General features: G+C 56.0%; 1 protein-coding gene and 1 long non-coding RNA gene across 13 annotated transcripts in view; one reads left to right on the forward strand and one right to left on the reverse strand.

Annotated features, from left to right (window-relative positions):
• Positions 1-3448, reverse strand: part of SYT12 (synaptotagmin 12) — a 24501-nt gene extending 21053 nt beyond the window's left edge. For 2 of the 7 annotated variants that reach the window (XM_003353745.5, XM_085010621.1), the window contains exon 1: positions 2521-2765. The gene's annotated coding sequence lies outside the window, so the exon portion shown is untranslated. Of the gene's footprint in view, positions 1-1333; positions 1464-1943; positions 2306-2520; positions 2766-2997; positions 3168-3340 lie in introns of those variants that run through there. The other 5 variants (XM_085010620.1, XM_085010618.1, XM_005654642.4 and 2 more) reach the window with 5 other exon arrangements.
• On the forward strand, positions 2161-14894 carry LOC146405040 (uncharacterized). Of its 6 annotated transcripts, none has more exons than XR_014836803.1 (5): positions 2198-2273; positions 3120-3199; positions 4076-4191; positions 8066-8207; positions 11704-14894. It is a non-coding gene; the product is annotated as an uncharacterized LOC146405040 (long non-coding RNA). The 6 variants fall into 6 exon arrangements; XR_014836804.1 differs by having other exon boundaries at positions 2231-2261; XR_014836805.1 differs by lacking the exon at positions 3120-3199 and having other exon boundaries at positions 2161-2273.
• Positions 14895-15108: the final 214 nt, after the last annotated feature.

Raw genomic sequence — 15108 nt, forward strand, 5'->3', positions numbered from 1 at the left:
TGAGCTAGGGGAGGTTCAGAGAGGTTAAGTGTCTTGCCCAAAGCTGCCCAGCCAGCAGTGGAGGAGGCGGGCCTGGCAGCTGTGCCTGCCATCCTGGCCAGCCCCTCTGCAAAGGACTTCACATATGTCTTTCCCCTCGCCTCCCCCAAGACCGCTGCAGGGCAAATCCTATTATTATCTCCACTCCACAGAGGAGGAAAGTAAGGCTCAGAGTAGGGCAGTGAATTTGCCCAAGGTCATCCAGCCAGCCAGCAGAGAGCTGAGACCCAGCCAGATCTGGCTCTGCAGCAAGCGCCCTTCTTCATGGCCTTAGCGACAATCCCTGAGACCCTCTGACTCCATCTCACCCACTACGACAACAGCAGCAGCAGCCTGGAGCTTTGCCAGGCAGAGGGGCTGCGGCTTTGGCTTGGAACAGGATGCTGACAAGGCACGTCCAAGGCCAGGTCGGCTTTTGTCTGGAGCTTCCCGTGTTTCTGACACACAGGAAATGGGGCACAGCAGGCTTGGGTGGGTCAGGGCTGCCCCAAACCTCATCTGAGCCCCTTCCTGGCACTCTTCCTCCCTCAGTCTATTCATTCTGGTCCCAAACTCCCAAACCCTAAATCGCATGAAGCTTGCTCATTACAAACACAGCTCTAGATTCAAATCCAGGCTTAATAAACCCACTCAGCAATACCTACCTATTGCTGTAAGAATTAGACATAATACATGCTAAAGGCCATGCGTGGTGCCTGGCTTGTAGTATGCCCATGATATAGACCTGACGATTGAATGGATAAATGGGTCCCCCTTCTACAGATAAGGAAGCTGGGACTGGAGTCACTCAGACTGAGTGACAACACTGGACTGGTGCCAAGATGCAATGGATCTGGGCCTGGGCTCCTGGCCACCATACCACCTCCTGATCAGGCCTTTCGGGGGTGGAAGTGGGTGGGAAGAACTGCCACTGGCCTTACAGGAATCTGACCACAGTGGAGGCCCCCTCCCGGGCTTATCAAGTAATGGCTTTCCAGGAATTTAGTGTCTCTGCAGGGAAGAGGGTCCCCACTCCGTTTCCTTGCTCAGGATGTCTGCATGCCACATCTTTGGCTCGAGAGGTGTCAGCTCCCCCTACCCTCACCCTGAGGCCTGTAGGTAACAGGAAGAATCCGGGGCTGGGTACAAGTAAGCTCCTAGGCTGCCAGCCTCTTCAGGAGCTTTAGGTTTGAGATCCTGGACAAATGCTCCCCCCCCCTTCAGAAATGAAACATCCTGCTACCAATCCCACTCCCCACCAAGCCCACAAAACCCACAGTACAGACTGGCAAGGGTGGCGGTGGCTGGCACTTACCAGGGACCTACTATGTGCTGGGCTCTGTACCAAGGACTTGCCAGGTGTTATTTCAGCAAATCCTCCCCACTGCCCTTTGAGGGGGCTGCTACTCTGCCCATTGCACGCAAGAAGACTGAGGTCACCAGAGCTGAAAAGAGGCAGAGTCCAAGTCTGAACCCCAGGCTGGGGGCCCCACTCTCCCAAGCTGCTTGGGGAAGCCTTCAGATTAGAGGGTGGGGAGGCCAGGGGCTTGGGTCTTGACCCTTCTCCAGACTGGCTGTGTTCCCTGGGGTGAGTCTCCTGCCCTCCCTGAGTCTCGGTTGCCCCATTTCCAGTAGGAGGCCCAGGGGCTGCTGCTCTCCAAACCTGTCTCCTACCCTCTGGCTCAGGAAAGAGGCTGACATTCCGGGGTGCAAGTTTCCAAGGTGCTTTGGGGGGAGGGTGGCTTCGCTGCCTGAGGAGGGGGGCACCCGTACCTCTGCAGCCCCTGGCAGAGGGATCACTAGGATGACTGGCTCAGGGCTCTTCCACCCACAGGCCGGGCTCCAGGTCCCTCTGTTTGGCCCCAGTCCCCCTTCTTCAGCCCAAATCTATAGCCCCAGCGCCCTGAGATGGACAAGCTCCTCACCCAAAGAGCAGTGGCATCAAAGGTTGGCAGGGAGACCCTGGAAAGCTCTCCACCCAGGTCGGTGACACCAGAGGGAGGCTGAGATCCTCTTGGTCTCCCAGGGCCTGCCTCCTGGCAATGGGGCGCGACACGGGGCATTTCCTGAAAACCCAGCACCCATGCCTAGGGAACCCTCAAGATACATGGGGACCGGAGTTGGGGGGGGGGGGCTGACCCCAGAGCCTGGAAGGGGGCGTGAGGCGGAGCCAGGGCAGTGGGGACAGTCAGGATGCTGTGAGTGTGAGGGGCGTGCGTGCAGAGCGGGCGCCCAGGAGGCGGGTAAATGGCCGGGTGAGCCGCGTGTGTGCACACGCTGGGCGGGCGTGCAGGGCACGGTGCGATGCGCAGTGCGCGGGGTGGCCGGGCTGGGGCAGGGCGCCCGGCTTGCGCTGTGCCCGGCGTGCGGGTGCAACCGCGGCGGGGGTGTGCGGTCGCGCGGAGACCGGGGGTCCCCAGCGCGGGGAGGGGGCGCCGTGTGCATCTGCGCTCGGGGCGCGTATCCCGGCCGTGCGCGAGGGCCGGCGGGGCGCGTACTCACCCCGGCTCCGCGGAGGGGCCGCCGCTCCCGCTCCGGCTCCGGCTTGGGCTCTGGCTCCCGGCCGGCTCCCCGCTCCCGGCCGGCCTCCCGCAGCGCGCACGCAGAGGCGCCCAGCCCGGCCGTCGCCGGCGGAGCCACGTCTGCAGTGTCGCCCCGCGCCCGCCTGGGAGGAGCGCGGCGCGGGCCGGGGGCTCGGCCGGGCCGGGGCGGCAGTCGGGAGCTGCGCCGCAGTCCGGGCACGCTCCCAGGAGCCCGCCGCGCGCTCCCTCGCGCTCGCCCGCCCGCCGCCCGCTCCCTCTTTAATTTAAAGGGACAACCCCGAGCGCGCTCTCCGCTCCCGGGAGCTGCGTGGCGCTGCCGGGGTCTGAGCCGAAGATCCGCAAGCGCGCCCCGGATCCCAGGGGTCGTCTGAGGCCGAGCCCAGCCCCTCACTCCCAGGCCCAGGGATGAGGGGGCGGGCGGTGGGGATGTGCTCACCGAGAGCTCCGAGAAGCTGGCGGAGCACCGGGCACAGAGTCAGCAGGCCAGGGTTCTAGCCCCAGCTGCGGCACCCCGGGTTATCCTGTTCCCTTTCTAGGCCTCAGTTTCTTTTTCTGTAGAACTGGCTGGATACTGTGCACCTCCTGGGAACGGATGAGAACAGAGGCAGAGCAGCGGGAGTTACCCCTTCTCTGAATGGGTAATTACCCCCTCCCACCCTGATAGGGCCGCTCCAGCAGGCCAGCATCATCGCACTTTACCCTCCTAATGACCTAATGGGGTGGTGGTCACTCCAGTTTTTGCACAAAGAAAAGAGGCCCAGAGAGGTGAAATGACCTACCCAAGGTCACAGAGCCAAGGGTCAGAGCCAAGACTTGAACCTGGGTCTTGTGACCTCAGAGCCCATAGTCTTAACCACTTAGGGGTCGTGCTTTCTCGCCAAAGAGATGAATGAATCATTCAGGAGATATTTATGACGCCCCCGCTGGACGCTTGGCACGGTGCCAGGTGTGGGCGATCTTCCATCTTCCGGGAACGGGGGGGGGGGACAGGTCCCTGCCCACGCAGTCTGGCAGGGAGGCACACACGCCTTGGGAGGGGCTGCGGCGAATGGGGGAAGGTGCCACGTGCTGTGGGCACAGTAACGAGGAGAGCAGGCTCGGTGGGCACCTGGGGAGGCTTCCCAGGGGATCTGTAGGATCTGGGGTGGGGTGGGAAGAGGGTGAGCATCTCAGGTGGCAAGTGTGCTGAGGCAACAGTTCTTTCTGGATCATCTACCCTCTGGGACTTTGGAGCTGAGAGCAACCTGCGGGCACTACCCTCTCAGCAGGAGCTGGGTCTATGCTGGCATTACGGGGAGGGGGTGTCCTTGGTCTAGGGAGCCGGGGATGCAGTTTCACTCTCACCACAGGGGGCGCCACTTTCAGTTCATTTTATGGATCCCTAAATCGAAAGAAAGAGAGGGGATGAATTATGCCCCTTGCGGGGGGGGGGGGGGGAATTGGGCCATGCGTTTCCCATTTAACTTAATTTTCATAGCTACCTGCAATTTGGAACGATTGAGCCCATTTTCCAGGCGGGGACACTGAGGCATGAAGGGTTCCTGGTTCAGGAGGGAGACTTGAATTAGACACACCATCAGCACACGAAATGCTGCACTCCGATGCTGACTTCTACTGGAGTGGCAAAAAGGTGATGAAGATGTGGCTGGTCTGCTTCTGGTGTCAGCCCAGTGGGCTGATGTGGGAACTGGGGTCTGGAGTGAGCTTTCAAGGAGACCTTGTGAATTTTGTGTTCGAAACCCTGCCATGACGAGAAAAGCATATGTACATGCACCAAAGATAGGAATGACAAGTGCCTATCAGCAGTCGAGTATGTACAATCACAATGGCACACACACCGTGCAGCAAAGAGGAGGGAAGACCCCCCCCCCCAACAGGTGGATGAATCTTGCTTGTAAGGTTGAGTGAAAGAAACCAGCCACAAGAGAATACATGCTGCATATTCCATTTATAGAAGGATCAAAATGCAGGCAGAACTGTTCTGCTGTTAGGCGTCATTAGCCTGGCAGTTACCATGGGGTCGGTGACTGGAAGAGGCTTGAGGGGATCCTGGGATGCTGCTCATGTTCTGTTTTTTCGCTTTTTAGGGTCATACCCTCAGCCTCAGCATATGGAGGTTCCCAGGCTAGGGGTCAAATCAGAGCTACAGCTTCTGGCCTACGCCACAGCCACAGCCATGCCAGATCCGAGCCGCATCTGCGACCTACACCACAGCTCAGTGCAACGCTGGATCCTTAACCACTAATTGAGGCCGGGGATCAAACCCACATCTTCACGGATACTAGTTGGGTTCTTTACCTCTGAGCCCCAACGGAAACTCCTTCATGTTCTGATTTTGATGTCAGTGCTGGTCCCTCTGCTCCGCCACCCCGGCTCTATTTTCTTTCTTTCTTTCTTTTGTGAAAATTTGGGGCACTGCTCACTTAGGATTTGTACGCTTCTCTACATGTGTGATACACATCAACACAGCTTACAAAAACAAAAACAAAAACACCTCGTGTGCGGCTGCCCACTGCCCTGAAATAAAAGCCCAGCTCCTTTCTGTTGTTTCCCAGGACTGCCTGGCCTCTCCGACCGGTCGTGCTGTCTTTGTCCTCACCCACTCATCTCCTGCATCTCGGCCTTCTGGTGTTCCCCACACCTGCCAAGCCATTTTCCACCCCGGGGATTCTCACTTGCTGGTGTCTCTGCCTGGAAAGCACTTTTCCTGCTCTTGCCAAGACTGTTTCCTCCATCCTCTGCACATCACCCTAAAGAAGTCACCTCTTGGGAGTTCCCTGGTGGCCTAGTGGTTAGGACTCAGCGTTTGCACCGCTGCGGGCTGGAGGTGGTTGTGTTCAGTCACTGGTCTGGGAACTGAGATCGCACTTCAAGCCCCTGTGCCATGGTCAGAAAAAAAATTACCTCTCAGAGAGCCCCTCCACTACCCCACCTAGAGTCTTCCACCCACAGCCTGCTATTATTTCCTGCAGGATACCAGCCATAACCTACAATTATTTTATTTGTTTATGGCTCATTTTCTGCATCTACCATGAGACTAGTAATCACAAACCCGCAGCACACTTACTGTGTGCCAACTGCTCTTTGAACGCTATATTAAGGCATTGAATCCTCACCCTAACCCCATGAGGAGATATTACTCTTTGCCCTATTTTACAGTTGAGGCAACTAGGACTCAGAGAGGTTATGTGACTTGCTCATGGTCACACAGCTGGAAAACAGCAGAGCCAGAGTTTGAACCTAGAAGCCTGACTCCAGAGTCCTTTTTGGGGGGCTGCGCCCATGGCATGAGGAAGTTCCTGGGCCAGGGATCAAACCTGCACAGAGCAGCGACCACAGCCACAGCAGTGATAATGCCAGATCCTTAACCCGCATAGCCACCAGGGAACTCCCTAGGGTCCTTTCTTTGAACTTTACACTTTGACAGGTCCATTATCTTCCCCGTAGTCTATTTGAGATTGTACATGGCATACAGTAGGTACTCAATACATGTTGTATGAATAAATGAGTGAATGAGTGAGTGAGGTGCTAGGGAGGGGTGGGGGGAGCTTGGATCCCAGAGTGGGTGTTGATGGGAGGGGTTGGGCCATGGTATTTGGAGCCCCAGTAGCCTGGTAACCAGGGGACTGGTAGCAGATGGAGGTTCCCAGATGGCTGGGATTAACTGCTAGCTGTGCTCAGGGCCAAGGCCTTACCTGGGCCTGGATCCATCTCCTGCCTGAGTCAAACCCACCTTGAGCCTCCACCAGAGACCCTGCAAGACACAGAAGCCACCTGCAGAGAGGGCTCTGGCTTGAGAGCCTATACCCTATGTGGGGCCCCGAGCAGGATGTAAGCCCACCCATCTGGTGCCCGGGCTGTGGTGGCCCTGGAGAGAGCGGCAGGAGTCACATGAATCACTCGCCTCTGCCGAAGACGCGAGACCCTTGGACCCTCCCCAGGGACAGGAAGGTCTGATACGTCTTGGCGTCTAAGTTGTGGCTCTAGTGCCGGTCAGTGAAGGCCACAGCCTGTGTCATCATCTCCCTTGAGACCATCTCGAAGCCCTGCGCTCCAGGAACCGGAGCCAGCCGCCCATTGCTTCACCAGCCTGTCCCGGTGGGGCTGACCGTGGCTGCTGGCCTGCTTGCCCCGACTCCAAGCTGGGCCCCTCCTCTTTTTTTTTTTTTGCTTTTTAGGGCCACATCCTTGGCATATGGAGGTTCCCAGGCCAGGGGTCCAATTGGAGCTGCAGCTGCCGGCCTACACCACAGCCACAGCAACTCAGGATCTGAGCCACGTCTGCAACCTACACCGCAGCTCGATTGCAACGCCAGATCCCTAACCTACTGAGTAAGGCCAGGGATCAAACCTGCATCCTCATGGCTCCTAGTCGGATTCATTTCCACTGTACCACGTCGGGAACTCCCCCTCCTCATTCCTCAGCAGCTTCCAGGACCATTGCCACCAGTTCCTGAGGATCCAGGGCATGGTGGGTGAAACATTGCCCTGAGGTCTGGTCCAAAGGATGCTCCACCCCCACCTCCTGGGGACGCTGTGTGTGGAGTTAGCGCATTTACACACCAAGGCCCAGGACTTCCCTGGTGACTCAGCGGGTTAAGGGTCTGGTGTTGTGACTGCTGTGGCTTGAATTATAGTTGTGGTGTGGATTGGATCCCTGGCCTGGGACCGGGAATTTCCACATGCTATGGATGCAGTTAAAAAAAAAAAAAGACTGAAAACCCTAAGACACAGAGAAAGGAAGGACCAGCCAAGGAGGCCCAGCTGGGGAGCTCTGGAGATAGGAGCAGAAGCGGGCCCCAAGGCCAGTTCTCCAGCAAGGGGCCCTGCCCTCCAGTCCAGGCCCTGGCCGGCACTTGTCTGCCCTGTGTCTTGAAAGCCTGTAACCCTACAGGCCTACCTCCCCCTATTTGGAGAGGCTCAGCCTAAGGCTCCAGGGAATGAGCTCTGCGGTCAGACAGACATGAACCTGAATTTCCATCCCAGACAAGTGTCTTCACGTCTCTGAACTCAGTGTTCTCATGGGTAAAATAGGGGTGCAGCTGCTGTCGCCTTACGAGGTTGGAGGAGCCTTGAAGGGGCCGGTGCCCAGTGTACAGCAAGCCCTTGGCAAATGGGAGCTGCTGCTATAGCCACACTTTCCAGAGCTTTCTATTTGGGTTTTCCCACCCCTGCCCTCACCCTGCCTTTTTGTGATGACATTTCTCCCCAGCCCTGAGCTCTCTGGCCTGCCCAGGGAAATCCAGCCAGGCCTCCCTCCAGTCTCCAGGCCCCTCCTTCTCATTCCACCCCCCTGAGATCCAGAGCCCTCCTTGCCAGCAAGGGTAGAAGGAGCTACCGGAACCTTCCGTATCCACCGTTTTTTCTGGTCACATACAAAGGAACTTTATAAAGATCAGAGCACCTGTCACAAAGGGATTCTAGCAGTGAAGCCACAGCAGCTGGGTCCTGTCAGGCGTGTTTCAAACCCTCTTTGTATTCATTATTTCATCTGATCCCGCCAGGCTGATGCTGCAATTCTTTTGCTACTGAGGAAGCCGAGTCCAGGAGAGCTGAAATCACTGGCCGTGTGGAGCCCACGAGCCCGGGGCCCAAGTCCTGAGCCCTCGCTCTCCAAGGAGGCCCTTGACTTCCCTTTGCTCCCAGGTGAGCTTCCCATCAGCCCATCACCCTGGGCACCCACTTTGCCTAGTCCCTGTGTCTCCCCGCATCCATGCCAGGATAAGGAAGGGGCCCCAGGGCAGCTACCTCTACCACGGCTAGGATGCTGGGAGCATGAGGCAAGGGGCAGCACCCGGGGTGGGCAGATGTTGCCGAGGAGGAGAGGCAGGCCTGGAGAGGCCAATGCTGTCAAGGAGGTGGGGACCCGTTCTCCCAGAGCTGGCTTCAGCCTTCTGGCTTTGCCGTTGCAACCCCTACCCTAGGACTCTGTGCCTGTACCCACAGGATGCCTGGGCTGCCTCCTTTACCTGCAACTAAGAGCCCCTTGGGTGGGGGAAGCTGTCGCTGGCATGAGGGCAGAGGAAACCTGGGAGGGAGCTGCAGGGCCCCCATTCCAGCCACCCAGCCCGCGCCAGGGCCACCTGCCTGCTAGCTGCTTCTCTCCTGCTGGGTTCAGTCTCTCCTCTGGGGCTCAGAGCGGTGTGGTAGCTGGGCTGCTCCCACCTGACTCCCAGCCCCATCGGCTCCCTGGGCCCATGCTCTCTGGCTGAAATGGTCCTTTTATTGCCCCACCCACCTCAGTCTTTGGCAGTCCCAGCTTCCAGGGAATGTTGATGGTGGGAGCAGGAGGCCACCAGAGTCCCAGCTGCTGTGGCGGGTGGGCGGGAGAGCACACCCACGCCCACGTGTGTCCGCAGACCCCCATGCCAAGCCTTGGGGCTGCCTCCATCCTCCCTCCCCCTGCTGTAATCTCTCAGCCCTTCTTTTTGCTTTTTAGGGTTGCACCTGTGGCATATGGCGGTTCCCAGGCTAGGGGTCGAATTGGAGCTGCAGCTGCTGGCCTACACCACAGCCACAGCATTGCAGGACCCAAGCTGCGTCTGCAAACTACACCACAGCTCACGGCAATGCCGGATCCTTAACCCACTGAGCGAGGCGAGCGATCAAACCCACATCCTCATGGATCCTAGTTGGATTTGTTTCAGCTTCGCCACGACGGGAACTCCCCCCACCTCAGCCCTTTATGCTCCAACCTGGGCCCCTCCCACAAGGCCGCAGGTTCCCACTCGTGCCAGCTGCCGGGTGGGGGGCTCAGTGCCCAGGCCAAGGGATGCCCGGCAGGGGTCCTTTCCTGGGTCCTCGCCAGAGAAGCTGGTGCCCGGGGAGGCAAGGACACTCGTGCCCCTGGTATCTGTAGCCGGCCATTCCATGGGCTCCAGCCCACAAGCCCCTCAGGCATCTGCTGTGGACACATTGTTTGGATTCCTAGTCACTGAGTCCTGTCAACAACACTTTTCCCGTGAGCATTTTCTGGGGATGTGGAGGCAAACCTGACATTGTCCCTGACCCCTGAGAGGTCAGTGTAGTGGGAGGAATCGTGCCCCCTCCCCCCCCAAAATATATCTTGAGTCCTAACCCTTATTACCTGTGAACGTAACTTTATTTAGAAATAAGATCTTCCAAGTTTCCATCGTGGCTCAGTGGTAATGAACCTGACTCGTATCCATGAGGACGCAGGTTCAATCCCTGGCCTCGCTCAGTGGGTTAACTATTGGGCGTTGCTGTGGCTGCGGTGCAGGCTGGCAGCTTCTGTTCGACCCCTAGCCTGGGAACTTCCACATGTGACACATGCAGCCCTAAAAAGCAAAAAAAAGGAAGAAGAAAGAAAGGAGGGTCTTCACTGTACAGGCCCTCCCTCTGGTGACTGGTGCCCCTCTAGGGAAGATCAGAGGCGCCGGGAGGAGAAGGCCTGTGAACTGGGCGCAGGGACTGGAGCTGGGAAGCCCCGAGCCGAGGAACACCACGGGCTACCAGCTGCCACCAGAAGCTGGCAGAGAGTCAGGGACGACGTTCTCCCTCAAGACTCCAGAGGGAACTGACGCTGCTGACAGTGTGCTTTCAGACTCCTGGCCTCCAGACTGAGAGAATAAAGTTCTGTTGTTTTAAGCTCAGGGTCCTTTGTGACAGCAACGCGTGACCTGCACCAAAGGCGCTGAGCAGAGTGCCACAGAGTCTGGGGACAGAGTGACTCTGACTGGGAGGTCAGAGGAGGCTTCTCAGTCAGGGCCCCACCCAACATGCCTGCAATCTCACTGGGAAGGGGCAGGGACATGGAAGAACCTCAGGGACAAGGGCCAAGACAGGATCATTGGGTGTTTCCAGTGCCCAGTTAACTGGCCCGTGAGGCCTCAGCCCAGGGAGGGGGGGTCGTGGGCCAGGAGCTTAGAACAATGACTGGGATGGGCCCAAGGGCTGAGACCTTGAATGTGAGGGCTGGGGCAAAGAGGAGAGAGCTGAGAATCTAGCTGAAGGAGTTCCCGCTGTGGCACAGGGGGTTAAGGATCTGACATAGCCGCGGCTGTGGCGCAGTTCAAAGCCACAGCTTGGATGCCACTCCTGGCCCAGGAACTTCCCATATGCCGCGGGTGCAGCCAAAAAAGGGAAAAAAAAAAAAAAAAGAAAAAAGAAAAGAACTTGGCTGGAGCTCCTGTGGTGGCTCAGCAGGTTAGGAACCCAAAGAGTATCCAGGAGGATTTGGGTTCAATCCCTGGCCTTGCTCGGTGGGTCAAGGATCCGGTGTTGCCGTGAGCATAGGTCCCAGATGTGGCTCAGATCTGGCATTGCTGTGGCTGTGGTGTAGGCTCAGCTCCCGGAAGGGCTGCAGGGAGGAAAGGGAGAAGGTTCAATCCAGGTGGGCCCTGAGCATCAGGCCACCTGCGGAATCTCCTCTGGGAGGCAGATGTCAGTTTAGCATAAACAAGAACCGCCTGTGAAGACACGGATGCCAGTCTTTGAGACCCAGACTTGGGAATAACAGGCAGATTCTTACCACCTCCCAACCCCCCAGAGGAAAGGCTCTCCCAGGAGCCCCTCCCCTTGCAGAACTGCCCCTGCCGCCCCTTCTAACGTGTGTCTATTTCATGCTAAGTATCTGACATCGGCTAACCTTTTCCGCAACCTCAGAGGTGGCAGGTTAAGAGCACCAAGGTCACTGTACGACCTTGGGTCACTTCATAACCTCTCTAGGCCTCAGTTTCCCCACATTGCAAAATATGGGAGTTCCCATCGTGGCTCAGCATTAATGAGCCTGACTAGGATCCATGAGGCTGCAGGTTTGATCCCTGGCCTCGCTTAGTGGGTTAAGGATCCAGCATTGCTGTGAGCTGTGGTGTAGATCGCAGAGCGGCTCAGATCCTGTGTTGCTGTGGCTGTGGTGTAGGTCGGCAGCTGCAGCTCCAATTCGACCCCTAGCCTGGAATGTCCATATGCCTCAGGTGTGGCCCTAAAAGGGGGGCGGGGGGGGAAGAAAACTGCAAAATAAACATAAACCACCTTCTACATGAGTTAGAACCTGGAGTGTGGCTCTGTGAGCGATGGCTCATTATCACTCTGAGCCAACGGGGAAACCACTCCCAGGGATGACTGCAAGGCTGTTTTGCCCCATTTACCAGCTGGCATTTATAAATGCCTATATTTTCAGGTCAGTGCCGATCTGAGGGCCAATGAGCAAGACAGGCGCTACCGTCATGGAGTTCACAGTCCGGTAGGGGACACCAGCTTATGACCAAGTCACAAGACGATGTGATAAAGCACCATGGGAGCGCAAAGGAAGGAGGCTCATCCAATCTGAGTGGGCTCCCTGGAGGAGGTGATTTTTAAGCCAAGACCTGAAAGATGACCAGGTATAAGCCAAGCAAAGAAGGTGAGAGAAGGCATTCCAAGCAGAGGGAACCACAGATACCAAGGAGCTGCAGTTTGCTGGCCTGAAAACTCCCTGAAAGCCAGGAGGGGGTTTGATCTGATCAACCCTGTTTGTTCAGCACCTGGGAGGTGCCCATAAATATTTGTGGAGGGAAGGAACTCCCCCGGGGAGGGGAATGGAGCCATATGGGGCTGTGGAGGTGAAGGGCCAAGCAGGATCCTGTGGGACCCAGTAGTTTGCACTTGAGCTCAAGGGCTTAAATGCAAGTCAGAGAGTCCTTTTGCTGGGACAAGAGGGTGGGGCAGGGGAGGGGCAGGTCTGGAATCTTTGTCATCCATAGGGATACCTGGGCTCCAGTTCCAAGTCCCTAGCCTGCTGCCCATCCAACCGTGGGCCCTTGCTCTCTGGGCCCAGATTTTCCCCCCGGCCCCTCCTGTCCCCAAACCCTGACCTCCACCCATCCAGGTGCTGTACCCCGTCCCTGAGCCTGGCCCCAGGTCCTGAGCCTCTGTCCTTCCTGTCATCTTGCTGCTGAGGCAGCCAGCAGTGGGGGCTCCATCTGTCTTTTGCAATTGGTTTCTTGCCCCTAGGGATCTCACCTAAGAACCTCAGTTTTTGCATCTGTACAGTGGGCACTGCTTGTCCTGCCACCGCACAGGCTTGTGGTGAGGAGCAGTGAGATAGAGCATCTGAAATGCAAAGCACACTAAATTAGCATGGTTTTCATTTTTTTTTCCTTTTTCCACTGTTGCCTTCAAAATGGGGAAAGAAAATCAAAGTTAATATTTGATAAACTATAGGGTCCTTGCCAAACTGGGATGGATGCCCCACGTTGCCTTTGAAGAATTCTGTTTACTGTGAAATAGGGACTCATTTCATGTGGTGTGTTGTGTTGTGGGATGAGGCCTTCAAGACAAAGTGGCCTTGGGGCCTGGGAAAGTCTTTTTTTTTTTTTTTTTGGTCCTTTTAGGGCCACACCCTCGATGCATGAAAGTTCCTGGCCTAGGGATTGAATTGGAGCTACGGCTGCCAGTCTACGTCACAGCCACAGTAACTTGGGATCCAAGCCACATCTGTGACCTACACCACAGCTCACAGTTACACCGGATCCTTAACCCACTGAGTGAGGCCAGGGATTGAACCTGCATCCTCATGGATACTAGTCGGGTTCTTAACCCCCCGAGCCACAACAGGAACACCCTTAGGAAAACCTTAAACGGCCCTGGTCCCCAGATTCTTGCTGCCCTTCCCCCAGCCTGGAAATGACTTGGCTCAGTCTCTTCTAAGGGGTGAGACCAGAAAAGTGTGGGCATCATTGCCAAGAGGCCCCATGAAAACAGGGCAAAAGAACTGCAGGGCTGCGCCTGCTGACCCTTCCGCCTGTGGAGGGGTGGCATGGGGGACTTGTGGGAGTGAGCAGACTGTGGGGCAGAAAGCATTTGGAGGTGGTGGCAGGTGTCACCGGTGGGGCGCTGGGCAGCCAGCTAACAGAGCCAGAAGAGTCCTGGCAAGACCAAGGGGCATGAGCTCAGGGTTGGGCACGGAGCCCAGGAAGGGGTCAGGTGGGGCTGCGCACTGCCCACCTCCAGCTCCATCATGGTGCCCACTATCTGACCCTGACCACCCGCTTCAGCTCTAAACCGTCTTGCCCACCCCTTGCGTCAGAGCCCAGTGCGTCAGAGCTCCAGAAACCATGCCAGACCCTCCCCCTCAAGGGAGCCTGGGATAGAGTTGGCACGGATGCCTCCATGGGGGAGGAATGAACGCCAGAAGATTCTTCTTCAGGGTGATTCTTGAGACTCTGCTCTTTCTGTTTTTAGCCTGGGAGGTGGCAGAGTATTTTCTCTAAATGTCTCGGCGAGCCAGGAATCAGGTCAGATATTTTTGCTGCATTTTCTCACCCATCCTGTTAGCCTCTGGTCTAGACCTCACCAGCCCTCGGGCCACACACATTTTAAGCTTTAGCCACGATGGCCTACTAACAAATTCCCCAAACACACCAAGACCTGTCTTGCCTCCAAGCTTTTGCTCAATGCAATTCTATTTACTTCTCTCCATGTAAACCCTCTCCTGGGAAGCCTTCCATGATCGGCCCGGCATATCAGTCGGTCTTCCCTTTCACAAGGCTTGCACCCTCCTTCTACCACATCATACAGAGGATCTTCCCGGGAATTTCTTCCCATGCCTGTCCCTACTGGATGCTGGCCAACTGAAGAGTAGAAACCATTTTTTCAGTCTTTTCTCCGTCCTTCAGACCCAGCACATAGCATGATTTGTCAAGATGGAAAAATCAAGAACCCACATTAATAAAGGCCCGCAGTGCCAGACACCGTTTTCAGTGTATTACACTTTTCTACTCATTTAAGCCTCCCAACATCTTTACGATGAAGATGACTTTATCAGCCCCAACTAACTCGACACAGTCAGAGACCGAGGGATAGAGAGATTAAGCAATGGGGTCGCCAAGACAGAAAGAAGTTAAGTGTTTGCCAACAGATAAATGAATAAAGACGTAGGACGATATACACAATGGAATATTATTCAGCCATGAAAAGGAAGAAAAGCCTGTCATTTGTGACAACACGGATGAAACTTAAGGGCATTACGCTAAGTGAAATAAGTCAGAGGAAAACAAATACTGTATGATATCACTACATGTGGAATTAAAGTAGTTGAACTCATAGAAACAGACAGTAGAGTGGTGATTACCAGGTGCCTGGACGGTCGGAGATGTTGGTCAGAGGGTACAGATTTCCAGTTATAGATGAATAAGGTCTGGGGACCTAATGAACAGCATAGCGATAACAGTTAATAAAACTATTATACACCTGACAGTTGCTAGGAGAGTAAATCTGAAATGGCCTCGCCACAAAAAAGAAATGGTAATTATGAGATGTGATGAAGGTGTTAGCTAACATCGCGGATCATTTTTCAGTATATGAGTGTATTAAATCAATATGTTAAACGTATGCAATGTTAGGAGTTCCCGTTGTGGTGCAGTGGAAATGAATCCAACTAGTAACCATAAGGTTTTGGGTTCGATCTGTGGCCTCGCTCAGTGGGTTAAGGATCCGGTGTTGCCATGAGCTGTGGTGATGCCGCTTGGATCCTGAGGTGCTGTGGCTGTGGCGTAGGCCAGCGGCTAACACTCCGATTCGACCCCTAGCCTGGGAACCTCCATAT

Source organism: Sus scrofa, chromosome 2 (assembly GCF_054392235.1).
Source record: "Sus scrofa isolate SSC_HxYL_T2T_F1_AM1 chromosome 2, Sscrofa_HxYL_maternal_Yorkshire_Landrace_v2.0, whole genome shotgun sequence".
Classification (NCBI taxonomy): Eukaryota; Metazoa; Chordata; class Mammalia; order Artiodactyla; family Suidae; genus Sus; species Sus scrofa.